The sequence below is a fragment of the Gorilla gorilla genome, chromosome 5 (assembly GCF_029281585.2).
Source record: "Gorilla gorilla gorilla isolate KB3781 chromosome 5, NHGRI_mGorGor1-v2.1_pri, whole genome shotgun sequence".
Classification (NCBI taxonomy): Eukaryota; Metazoa; Chordata; class Mammalia; order Primates; family Hominidae; genus Gorilla; species Gorilla gorilla.
The window spans coordinates 154,582,275-154,595,068 of NC_073229.2; the positions used below are offsets into that span (position 1 = coordinate 154,582,275).

At 37.9% G+C, this 12,794-nt stretch overlaps 1 protein-coding gene across 7 annotated transcripts in view; it reads left to right on the forward strand.

Annotated features, from left to right (window-relative positions):
- TMEM200A (transmembrane protein 200A) overlaps positions 1-12,794 on the forward strand; it is a 79,336-nt gene that overhangs the window by 17,772 nt on the left and 48,770 nt on the right. For 3 of the 7 annotated variants that reach the window (XM_055391663.2, XM_063707860.1, XM_063707861.1), the window contains exon 3: positions 2,010-2,073. The exons of 2 other annotated variants lie outside the window; for them this stretch is intronic. The gene's annotated coding sequence lies outside the window, so the exon portion shown is untranslated. Of the gene's footprint in view, positions 1-2,009; positions 2,074-4,774; positions 4,923-12,008; positions 12,364-12,794 lie in introns of those variants that run through there. 2 more of the 7 variants (XM_063707863.1, XM_055391667.2) reach the window with 2 other exon arrangements.

The following is a 12,794-nucleotide window of genomic DNA, read 5'->3' on the forward strand; positions in this document are numbered from 1 at the left end:
TTGGGCAAGACAGTTACACTCAACTGAGGAACACGTCATATCAAACCAAGGGCATTAACTAGCTCAGAAAAAGAGCCACCCTAGCCTTGGAATTTTTCTCTTCCCAATTGCTAGGAAGTCAGCAACGCCATCCTGAAGAGAATGAGACACTGTGAGGTGAGCAGCAAGTTCCAACATGCTGGCATTCCACAACAGCCAGATGGGAAGTATTTATGACAGGGGATAATCTGCTCCCATTCTTGGCCTTATTCACTTTGATGTTTTGAAACATTCATGATGCCGTCTTAATAAAGTTGAAGTTTGAAAACTTGAATGTCTGGCGATGGCAAATAATCTGGTTCCCATAGCCATCTTCACTCAGCTGTGTATCCAGACATAGCTTTCTGGATCTCTGAAAATACTGATCAATGAATTATGAGCTGTTGTGATTTAAAACGCTAGTAAGTATTTTTAGTTTCCTTTTAATTTTTAGTGTTTTAACAAATCACAGGTGGTTGGCATCAAGGTAAAAATGAATATGAAGACATGGTGAATACTGTCTTCATTATGAGTATAAAAGATTTTTTTTTCCTTTTTAAAATGTTTTGAATAATTCTGACAAGTATTAAAACTTTGGAGGCCATGGGACCCATAGAACCTCGTAGGAATAATTTATTCAAATTATATGAGAAAAGAAGAGGCAGGGAGCGGTGGCTCATGCCTGTAGTCCCAGCACTTTGGGAGGCTGAGATGGGGAGGATCCCTTGAGGTCAGAAGTTTGAGACCAGCCTGGCCAACATGGTGAAACCCCATCTTTACTAAAAATACAAAAAATTAGCCAGGTGTGGTGGTGCACACCCGTGGTCCCAACTACTTTGGTGGCTGAGGCACGAGAATCGCCTGAACCCGGGAAATGGAGGTTGCAGTAAGCTGAGATGCCAACACTGCACTCCAGCCTGAGTGACAAAGTGAGACTCTGTCTAAAAAAAAAAAAGAGAAAAAAGAAGAAATCACTTGTTAAGTACTTTCTCAATGTTGTCAGTTGTTGTTAGTCTTTTATAAGAAATAAGCTTACCGTTTGTGAATGCTTTTTGGTAGTTTATTATAAGCATTTATCATGTTACTGAAATTTTTGTAAGCATGCCTTTGTAAAGGCTGTATAATGTTCTGTTACCTGTATTTTTATTTTTGTTTTATTTGTTTATTTAAAGGTTTGCCCAGGCCAGAAAGCGGTAGCATGATCATAGCTCAAATACTTGTGCTCAAGTAATCCTCCTGTCTCAGCCTCCCGAGTAGCTGAGACTGCAAGTGTATGCCATCACACCCGGTGAATTTTTTAATGTTTTGTAGAGATGGGGTCTTGCTATGTTGCCAAGGCAGGTCTTGAACTCCTGACCTCAAGTGGTCCTCCTACCTTGGCCTTCCAAAGTGCTGCAATTATAGGTGTGATCCATCTTGCCTGGCCAGAAAATTATTGTTTTAATTAATAAAAAAGGAAATGTTAATTCTTGTGACTCTTCAAACTTTCCTTTGTAGTTTCCTTGATTCAGAAAGGAATAGCATGTTTCTGATATGTATCATTAGATATTTTGTATTTTCTATCAAGCTTAACCTTTGAAGTGATGATCAAATCACATTACAATGAACTGGTCAATGGGTAGGTAACTCTCCTATAAAATTTTCTGACAGAATTTTTTTTCATTTTCTTTAGAAGTTTGAGGATGTTAGACAGTTTGGGATTGTTTTTGCTTTTCTTCTAATATACAAAAATTTGCATTTGGAGTACATTTATTTATTATCTTTTTGCAAATGCATTTATCTCTATCATAGCATCTCATCTGGTGGCAGAAAGAAACACATGACCATTCAGTCATTTCTAATATATTCTTTTGGATATAAATGTGGAAGAAAGTAGTCAGACAGAAAAAAGTAGAAAGAGGATTTGATTTGTTGACATTATGCTTCGTGCATGTAAATTTGTGACACTGTCAGTTATGGAGCTCACATAATAAAAATTCTTAATTTCTTAGCACACAGAGCCACTGAAAAGGACTGAAGAGAGCAAGGGATTTCCTGGGACATCTGGCTCTGGAGGTGAGCGACAGCAGGGAATGACGTCAGGGACCTGGGAGACTGATCACCTGGATGGTGACTTTTTATGATGATTTTTTGTAATGGGTTTATTCTTCCAGTGAGCTAACAGAGTTTATTAGTGGGACTTTGTCAGGCAATTCTTTCCTTAGCTTGGTTAAATAAACCAGATGTCTTATTTGGACATTTCAAAGTTCCTTGCAATAAGCATTTTTAAATTAAGATAGAGATAGGTCTCTGCTCTGGTGAAACACTCACTGTAAAAATAATTGTATAGGTCATTTTATGGAGTAGGCTGTTTTAGCAAGACGGCTCCTCATTCCTCTCATTCTTTTCTCTCCACTCAAATCCCCAAGAGAAAAGGCCCTTAATTAGAAGCTCATTGACTACAGAAAAAAATAATTTTCTTTGCTCTTCTGTAATTTCAAAATTACATTTGTTCTGCTTGGAATAAAGGGAGGTTTATACCTTGTAACCTGTAATCTTTCATGCTGTTTTTGTTTTTGAAAACCTCTAAGAGTCTGAGCATTAACCATTTCATGATGCTATGTAATCTCACATTATTTTACATAAACTACAGAAATAATTTGCAGATGAATTTTTAGGGATCACCTTTTGCCCTTTGGCAAAAGGTGCCTTGAAATGCAAAATGAACAGTTGAGAAAATGATCCTCAAGTTGAAGAAGAAAATCCCATGTTTCTGAAATAATGTTGATATCCTGAAGAAAATTGTTTTGTATATTGGTAAGGGGACTCTTAAACTTCAATTATCTAGAATTTTTCTCTATTCTTTATTTCACTTGTGTGTATGTATCTAGGTGTGTAACTTGGTTTATAAAACAACTAACATTCAGTTTTGGGAGAAAATAATCTATTGTATTGAGAGAGCTTTTTGGCTTTCATTCTCTGAGTAATCCCAGCCCCTCTAAGATACCTCTAAGATAAATGATCTCCAATACAGTAAATCCAGGAGCTTGAACAGGGACCAACCTCGTTCACTGAAGCTCAGAGGAAGGGTTGGGGTATGTGGGAGTGTTTTCTGTGTGCAGCACTTGAGTGTTTCAAAGTCTTCTTTGCTAAAAGGGGTAGCCACCGAGTTTGCTTAGAACGGGGCTGAAAACTGCTGTGGACCAAAATTCTGCTTGTCAGAGCCAACTGTGATTGCTCTAAAGATGCACCTTTTATAAGCTACTCTTAGAGTCACTAAAGGAAACTATGTTATTGTCAGCCAAAGACTGGCACCTGGGAATTGAAATTGATGATCTTTTTAGACCTTTAGAGAGAACCTAGGGAAGAGATTAGGAAAGTTTACCCTCTTCATCTTAGATGTCTGGTTTTTCCTTCCACATGGATGCAAAATTGTTCCAGTCCTTACCCCTTTCAAACATCAACTTCTAGTGCAGAAAGGAAACCATAGATCTTTAAAAGATACTCTAGGTGATTAGCATTAAGATTTTGTTTTCACCAAAAAATTCCGACAAACAAACCAAAAAACCCCCAAGAAATTGTAAGAATGTTGTTTCAACAGATAGGAGCTTGGAGCATTTTCAAATAAAACAAATTTGCCTTGCATTAACTTACTGTTACTTTAAAACTGTGCTCAAAGGCATATTCCTTTTTCTTCGCCAGCATCATTTGGAGGCCAGATCTTTTTATAAGGCACTCCTGCATTACTCCAGGCACTCTTTCATGGAGAACCTATTTCTAAACCTGAAACCGTCCAGTTATGGTGGAGGCAGTCACACAGTTCATTCATCAGTAATCCTTTAATGCTGTTGAAGTGAGTGGGCAGAAGAGGGCCTTTAATTATCAATGCTAAGAGGACTTGATCTTTAAGATTCTTTCTAATTGTGCCATTTTGTGACAATATGTGTTTCTTATATGAAGATGGTAGTGCAAGACACTGAGATGCCTAAAAGGAAAGGATGTTTTTTCCCTGTGTTTATAGTAAAAATAATATAACAGCATTAAAGTCTATTGCAAAATCTCCCATAATTTCTTTGTAGCAGAATGGATATTTTTATTTGGATAGAGTTGTGTTTTGTTTGTTTGTTTGTTTTTTGACAGACTCTCGCTCTGTCACCCAGGCTGGAGTGCAATGGCGTGATCTCGGCTGACTGCAACATCCGCCTCCCAGATTCAAGTGATTCTCCCACCTCAGCCTCCTGAGTAGCTGGGATTACAGGCACCCTCCATCATGCCCGGCTAATTTTTGAATTTTTAGTTGAGATGGGGTTTCACCATGTTGGCCAGGCTGGTCTCGAACTCCTGATCTTAGGTGATCCGCCTGCCTCTGCCTCCCAAAGTGCTGGGATTACAGGCTTGAGTCACCACACCCAGCCTGGATAGAGTTCTTAAAAGGGTAAACAACTCTTTTCTTTTCTGTTTGAACGCAATCATGTGGACTTGGCCACATGGCTTCTTAAGTCTTCTTTGCATTTGCTTAAGCCAACAGAACTCAAATATGTTAAGGGAATTCTAGATTGAAATTGTGGCTTAGTTTCCACACTCTTAATTATGTTTCCCCAAAACAGTTATGCATGAGGCTCTTTGGCAACTAGACTTGAGAATATTTAGGTTTAAAATTTCTTACTAGAGTGGTTTACAGCCCTATCCAACTTCTGGTGTCTTTTCTCTTAAAAAGCTTTTAAAATCCTGTTTGCCTTTTTCAAGGTAGGAAAGAATACAAAAGTGTAAGGATAGGTATTCCTAAGTCTTAGAGAATTGATTTACGGTTAGTTTCTGATTCTCAAAATAATTTTCCTTTCACAGGTGGAAGTTTTCACGATGGGAGTTGAAGGTAGCATAGCAAGTGCCGCTCAGGAAAGGGGAGAATAACAGTTTAAAACTTAGTAAGTTGATTATACTCTGTACTAGTGGAGATCCCTTGGAGATTCCTGCGTCGGTTTTAGAAATTAACCAAAAAAAAGGAAGTGAAGGAGTTGAAGTTCTAGTTAAGCAATAAGGCTTGATTAAGAAGTTGGAAAATGTGAAAGGAACTAAGATTATTCTGGAGAAGGGAAGGCTTATAATAATGGCTTTCAGATGTTGTAGGACTCAGATATCTACTTTCCTAGTGAATAACCAGTTAAAAAGAAAATAAACTACAACATTAGGATATTAGCTATGTAGATGTTTCCCAAAGTGATAACCCCCTGGAATGAATTATCAAGACAGGTGTTATATCTGCCCTCAATAAGGAACATGAAGCATAGCCTCAGGGTGTGACAATTCATTGCTTAGATAAGTTCTGTTTCTGTAGATGTTAAATGTGGATTCTCACTTGTACATGTTTTCATTCATGCATAGTTTTTCACAATCTAAATTCATATATCCTTATTTTTTTCTATTTCTAATAAGATGATTGGTTCTTTTGCTGAGTGGCATAAGTAGATACTCATATTTCTTAATCTTGTCATCAGAAATGATGGCTATTCATTTTTATATTTGTAAATATATAGTTGATGTTTACATTAAATAGTTCATTACTCAATTGTAAATACTAAAATTGTCACGAATGAAAAAATAAAACATTAGAATATCCTTACAGAAAGTATCATTGCCCCAGTTTGTGGGAATTGCATCAACCACTGCAGATAAGTGTGTTTATAAAATCACCTAACTCATGACATTTGGCACATCAGCAAGTAGCAGTAATTTTAACACCAATTAGTATGTTTAAGAGAAATTACTTACAAAACCTAAATCATGTTTTGAACAATGATTTTTTGAATAGATATGAGATAAAATGAATTTTATAGAAAATATAAAATACATATAATATGAAAGTAGCACTACGGTCTAGCTCCATTATCTTTAGATAAGTCAAAGATATTGTCTTTGACTCTCAACAAAGTAGAACTGTAAAATACAGTTTTAGATTCGAACTATAGATTGTTAGATTTGGATAGACTAGAAGATCTTGTAATATAGTCCCCTGATTTTACAGATGAGCAAATGAAGATTTAGAATTGATAAAAATACTAAATGTTTTTGGTGAAATGACCGCGGCTTTTTACCCAGTCACACAACAAGATATAAGTGGAAGCAGAAGCAGTTATGGGCTCTCCTGATTTCCAGCCCTGGGCACTCCCTCCTGTAGTGCACTGACCATAAGGTCAAGTGTAGATTTTGAAACGGGCAGTCTCTTTTGACACTGTGTCGCGTCTTCCCTCAAGTCACAACTCTATATCCTACGTAAAGAACAATGTGAGAGAAAGAAGAGGTTATAAGCTTGAAAGTGATAAAGTTAATATGCATTCTAGGACCCTCTACCAAAATATTTTGAATAGGAGGAAAGCAATAATATAGCTTGTTAGAATTTTGAGAAATTCTAACAATAATACCGCTTGTTAGAATTAATGAGAAATCATTAATTTTAGATACATAATATCACAGGCCAGATTTTAACACCAATAATAACAATAATATAGCTTGTTAGAATTTTGAGAAATCATTAATTTTAGATACATAATATCACAGGCCAGATTTTAACACCAGCAGTGGGTTCAGAGAGATCCACAGAACTTCAGATTTTCTCAGAAATTTCAAAACTACTCAGTAAAATTTCCAGCCCAGTTGTGCTAACTAAGGGACTCAGATTGAGATTCCCTGATTTCATTTTATTACATGGGCTTCCATTGTTAAAGTTCTAGGATCCCCATCCAGTTCTTTGTTAATATATTTTACTTTATGAGAACAATTAGCCGGGTAAAAATTGCTCATACTGATAACGAAGAGTTACTAATAAAAGTTATTTTGCTTACAGGTTCATTAGGCACTTGTTGAGAATGGCCAGAAACGTGTTTTGGTTTCTTAGATGTTCTGTTTAACCATGAATTGCTGTAAATGCTTATCAGTTTTCAAAAAAAGTATAAAAAATGAAATGCCTGACAACCCCCAAATTATTTTTGAATATAATTTAATTGTTTTTTCACTTACTAAATCTCAGGATCTGATAGATATGATTATAAGTCATACAGTTTTGTTTAATTAATCTTTGTGGTTTGAATGTTGGAGAAATAAGATCTCATTATACCTCTGTGACATCTATTATAGTTTTAACCTAGAAGCATTCCGAAGTTGTAAAACCATAGCTGTAGAGCAAATTCAAATGTGTTGTGTTTTGGTGAAATGACCACGGCTTTTTACCATATCATCTGAATGTAACACACGTTGTGTATCAGAGCAGCCCTATGTGGGCTACAGTATGTCATTTAATCTCAGTGAGCTCTTTCTGACTTTACAGAGTGAAACTAGTACTGCCAACTTGATAGGACTGCTGAGGATTAAATGATAAAGTATGTTAAAAAGCTTGACAAACCTTAGTATTCTTTATACCCTTAAAGGTACAAATCCTGTCTTTTTCATGACTATTTCTCCTCCATAGCATAGAGGGGAATGTGTTGCATATAATAGTATTTCTTACTTAATACTGATAATGGAGTGAGACTATGAAAAGCAAATACTGCATAGCAAGGAGGAGATATCTGCTAGAATCAGATATTGACATATTAGCTTGGCAAATTGCTCCTTCTAAAGTCAGCTTCCATGTTGGTGAGGCTGCTTTGAATCTCCCAGGCACCTTTGAGTTTTTGTTCACTGCTCTGCTGTCTGTCAGCTCACCTTCATCACAATAGGGTTTCTCAACTTCTACACTATTGACAGTTTGGACTGAATAACTTTTATGCATTGTAGGGTGTTTAGCTCCATCTGTAACCTCTACCTACTGTGTGCTAGTAGTGCTCTACCCCAAGTTGTAGCAAAAAATTGTCTCCAGACATTGCCTAGTGTCCTCTGCGGGACAAAAATGCCTCGGAATGAGAACCACTGCATACAGACAGCAGTCACTGCTTTGTGATGTAAATATCAGTTTACCTGTGCCCCTTCTCACCAGACTGCCAGCCCCTAGAGGGTAGTGCGATGTCTTTCTCTGGTGCCACAGCTGGGACACCCATAGAAGTGCAATAAATGTGGAAAGAGAAAAAGGTTTAAGAAATACTTAAAGAAGTTTTCAGTTATAATACCTATGTTGATTCATTATATGCAGTGGATTTTTATTTTCTTCTGGACCAAAAGGACAAGGACTCACCATAACCTCAGGTTTCTTTCCTGAAACCATTAATGCCACCACCTTCTCAGATCTTTCTCTTGCCCATGCCCCATCATTGATATAATTAGACAATGTATTCACTCAAAGAAGAGGGTAATCTGGGATAGGATACCTGAGATGTTAGGCTTTAAGGACCAGGCAGAAATTAAAGGCATCTTTCTCTCTCTCTCCCCCTCTCTCTTAAACTCTGTAGCAATTCCCATACCCAGGCTCCAACAAATAACCTGAATATCCCCAAATATATTATCTCTAGCTTAGAACCTACCTGTTAGCTCATAGTATTACTAGAGGTCTCCTCTTGTATATTTCACAAAGTCCAGAAACAGAGACCCAGTATGCATAAAACTAATTTTATGCATCTTATTTCACTTCTTCATCTTATTTCACTTCTTTTAAACCTCCTTCAAGATTCCTTTTTTTTTTTTTTTTGAGACAGAGTCTCGCTGTGTCGCCCAGGCCAGAGTGCAGTGGCATGATCTCGGCTCACTGCAAGCTCCACCTCCTGGGTTAACGCCATTCTCCTGCCTCAGCCTCCTGAGTAGCTGGGATTACAGGTGCCCACCACCATGCCCGGCTAATTTTTTGTATTTTTTAGTAGAGACAAGGTTTCACCGCGTTAGCCAGGATGGTCTCTATCTCCTGACCTCGTGATCCTCCTGCCCTGGCTTCCCAAAGTGCTGGGATTACAGGCATGAGCCACCACCCCCAGCCAAGATTCTTTATCCCAGGGAATGGTGTAGGGGTTCTGGAGTGAGAATCTTGCTTTGCTATTTAATAACCCAGTGACCTTGTACGGATTACCTACCCTCTATCTCATTTTCCTTATCTGTCAAATTGATACTGATCTTCCAGTGTTATTGTGAAGATCAAATTAGGTGATGCATGTAAATTACTTAATGAGGTAATGCATATAAATCACCTAGAAAACAATGCATAGCCTGTTGAATAAAAGTAGATGTTGTTATCTCAAAACAAGCTTTAACCAAATACTTGAGAGCCATTTCTTACTTTTGCCCTCACTATTTCCCTGTTCCCACCCATCAAGTTTCTACATTTTCTTTATCCTGCCTCCCATTTCAGTGCAGTATGCACAGTTCATTCTTACCCATTTCATTTCCAGTGCAATAGCTTCAGTGCAGGCCTTGATCCTTTTTTACCCAAATCATTACAGCAGTAGCCTCTTAAGCCTTTCCGCCTCCAGTTTCACTGTCAGCCTATCTGTCCATTTTCTTGATGCCTGTACAGAGATATATTTTTTAGTGTCTCCCATTGCCTAGTAACTCAAATCCCAACATGCTTCTATGCCTTTGTGTTAGCTGTTCCCTCCTCTTTTTCTTCTCTTTTCTTTGTTGAGCTAACATGTACTCATTTTTAAGATACAGCTCAAGCATTTCTTCATCTTACAAGCAACACCTAACCACCCTTCCCTGAGATCACTGCTATACTTTGTGCCTGTCTTCTTACCACAATAGCACTTTGTGCACATGTACTTTCTAGCACTTACGATGCATAACTTGTGTTTCTTGATTTATTTCCCCCACTAAATTGTGAGTTTTTGACATCTCATTCATTTTGATTCCTCATTTATTTTGGTTTTTACAGTGAGTAGCACATTTCTTGACATGTAGTAGGTGTTTAATAACTATTTGTAGTTGAATACAGCTAGGATTCCATAAGATTGAATCAGACAGTATAGACTTACAAAATCATAGGAGCAAAACTGTTTAAGAATTCATTGATGGAATTAACCAGCCAAATTGTGAATGAAGAAACCATGCAGGCATCTCTGTTGGATAGAAGCGAGAGATCAGTAGATACCCAAAGAGAAGCTAAAAGCTGGGATCTTGTCAGAGGTCCTAGCTGAGTAAGTTAATCGGCAGTAGGTAGTAGAGAGAGGAAGACCAAGGGATCTGGGTATTAAGTCATGCTGTCTTCTTTAATTGTCCCTAATTTTAAGGAATTTGATCTTGTAAGGGAGAAATACCAGAAGAGAAAAAAAATTAATTCTGACAATAGAGTGCTATTTAAAAATATACACCTAGTGTTATGGCAATAGAAATGAAGTAATTTTTCAACAAATGTTGTCACATCATTGCCTGTGGGCCAGAAATGACCAGTTAAAATATCAGAGGTGGGTGTGCAATGGGCAGATGTGTTACATCAGTTTTAAGTCCTCCAGTGTCAACACGGCTTCACATGCGAGCCTGAGCAAAGATCATGTTCATGGGGTACGAATGGGTTGGGATCACGTTGCTTCAGCCGCCAATGGTGATAGTGTTTTGTCATTTTCTATGTAAGCATAATTTGTAGATTAGTTTGCTGCTAAAAACAATAATCTGAAGAGTCCTTTTTTCAAGATTATTTTCCAGGCCCATCATGTAAAACGGGAAATGGTGTACAGTTTTCTCAGCACTGTAGAGATGACCAAAACACCATTTAGTAACATCACTAACCATTTTATGCCATGATGTCTGAAAAGAAGAAATCCTGATCCAGGAAACAATTGCTGCATTGTCCAAATACATCATCTTTAAAATTACATTTGAAACATCTCTAACCATGGTTTATTTATTGGAATCTCATCCCACCCTTTGAGTAAAGAGTTTTCTTCCTGTCTTGATCCTACAGATTGAATATCACATATGCCTCTTTGATTGGAATAATGAATGAGTTTCTGTTCCCATTATTTTACACTGCTGTTGAGTTGAAATAGCAACGAATCACATCCCTAGTTGTATTTAGTGATTCAATATACTGTACTTGGGATTTCATTGTTAGGGTTTGAAGTCAGTATTTGTCCATTTCTCCAAACCTTATACCAACATCAGATTTGGATCTTGATTGTTCTATATTGAGGGAGCCAACATCCTTCTCCTGAACCCAGCCTAGAGTCTGTAAGCCTGAGACTGCTTAAAGAGAAATGCTGAACTGCTATGCAAAAAAGAACCTTTATCAAGGCTTGATGTGATTTTTGCTGTTTCACAACTGTCATATTGAAATTCCCTTCCGCACCCACAGAAGGGAATACTTACCTCTGCCAGCAGGTTTCTGTTGGGAGCTGGAATGCATCCCCGTAAATACTCAGAGTGGCAGGGGTGGCAGAGCTTTCTTCTCTCCCCACGCTGCTTCTGCTTTTGGCAGAGGCTCGAATATTGGCAGGGGCACCCGCCTCTGCACAGTCTGCTCTGGGGAGGTGGGGGATTCCTCTTACTTCCAATTACCAGTTTCTTTATATGTGGGAGGACATTTTTTGGCAAAGATTATCCTCTTCTCTTCATGTCTGGCTGACAGAACCCTTGCTAATTTATTTTTTGGCATCCCTTATGCATTTGTTAAGATGTCAAAAGGTACATACAAAGCACTGAATTGAAGACTGCGTTTACATTCTGGAGCTTCCAGTAGGCATGCATGAGATGTTAGAAGCTATCTCTCTGGAATAGAAGGTATGGTGCAGGGTAAACAGAGGATAGTGGGCATGGTTTACTTGCCTTCTTGCAAAAGCCTTAAGGCCCTTTAGTGAACAGTGAATCACAGAATCCTAAACTTGTACGAGGGTAAGGATATGAAAGTTCATGTGATTATTGCCCATTTCTCCTGGAAATTGAGGCCAGGAACAGTTACATGGCTTGCTCAAGTCCAGCCAGCTGACCAATCAGGAGCCTCCTGTTAGAGCCTCCATCGGTATCCTAGTCTTCTTTCTTTGTCCTGTGTAATTTTCACTGTATTGCAATGTTTTGAAAGTAGTAGACCCTCAGGAAATATGTATTAGGTCTACTCAATACCTATCTTCATAGCTCCTTCCTGCATATAGGATGGGAAAATTTCCACTCCCCATTTCCCTCAGAAACACGCACACAGAAGATTCTGACAAGCTATCCAGCCATACTGGTTGGATTGCTTATAATTCTTCTAGCTAGATTGAGTTGCCTAGAAAAGAGGTCATTTCAGTAGTTTTTCCCTTTCCCAAGTGGGATGGAACCCTTAGTTGAAGAGCCTGTGTCAAAATCAATCTGTAATTTTGGAGGCTGTGGAAAAGCAGCTCCAATCGCCTGCCCTGGACAGTCTGTTCTATTAAACTTTCTGAAACATTAATAGCAGATTTGTGAAGTCATGCTAAGAAAGAACAGATCTCAAAAATGGTCTCTTCAGAGGGAATGATTATTCGAAACAACTAATTTGAGGTAAAGTAGCCCTGAAAATGTTTCGGGTATGGTTGAGAATCTTAAGTAGTCAGCTAAGTAATTTTTTTTAAAAAGCTTTCATTAAACCTGATATTAGGAAGTGATTTAAACAAATAAATTGTTAAAGAATGAAATTTCTGTTCATAACAATTGCTTTTAGATCACAGGTCAGATGGAGAAGGTTTTATTTGTTAATGACAGAACAGGATCATCCCACACACTTTCTTGAGGGGATTGCGTTATGTATCCAAGAAGGTAATTCAAGGTGGATCAAAGTCGTTGAATTTAAAGCAAGTGTTACGCTTAACGGCAGTTTAAAATACTAAACTAATAGTCCTGTGGTCATGTAAGACATTCATTTTGTGATGGCAGTTCTAAAGAGGGCTTGGCTATCCAGTTTGTCATAGTGCCTTTAGTGGCTAAAACTTAAC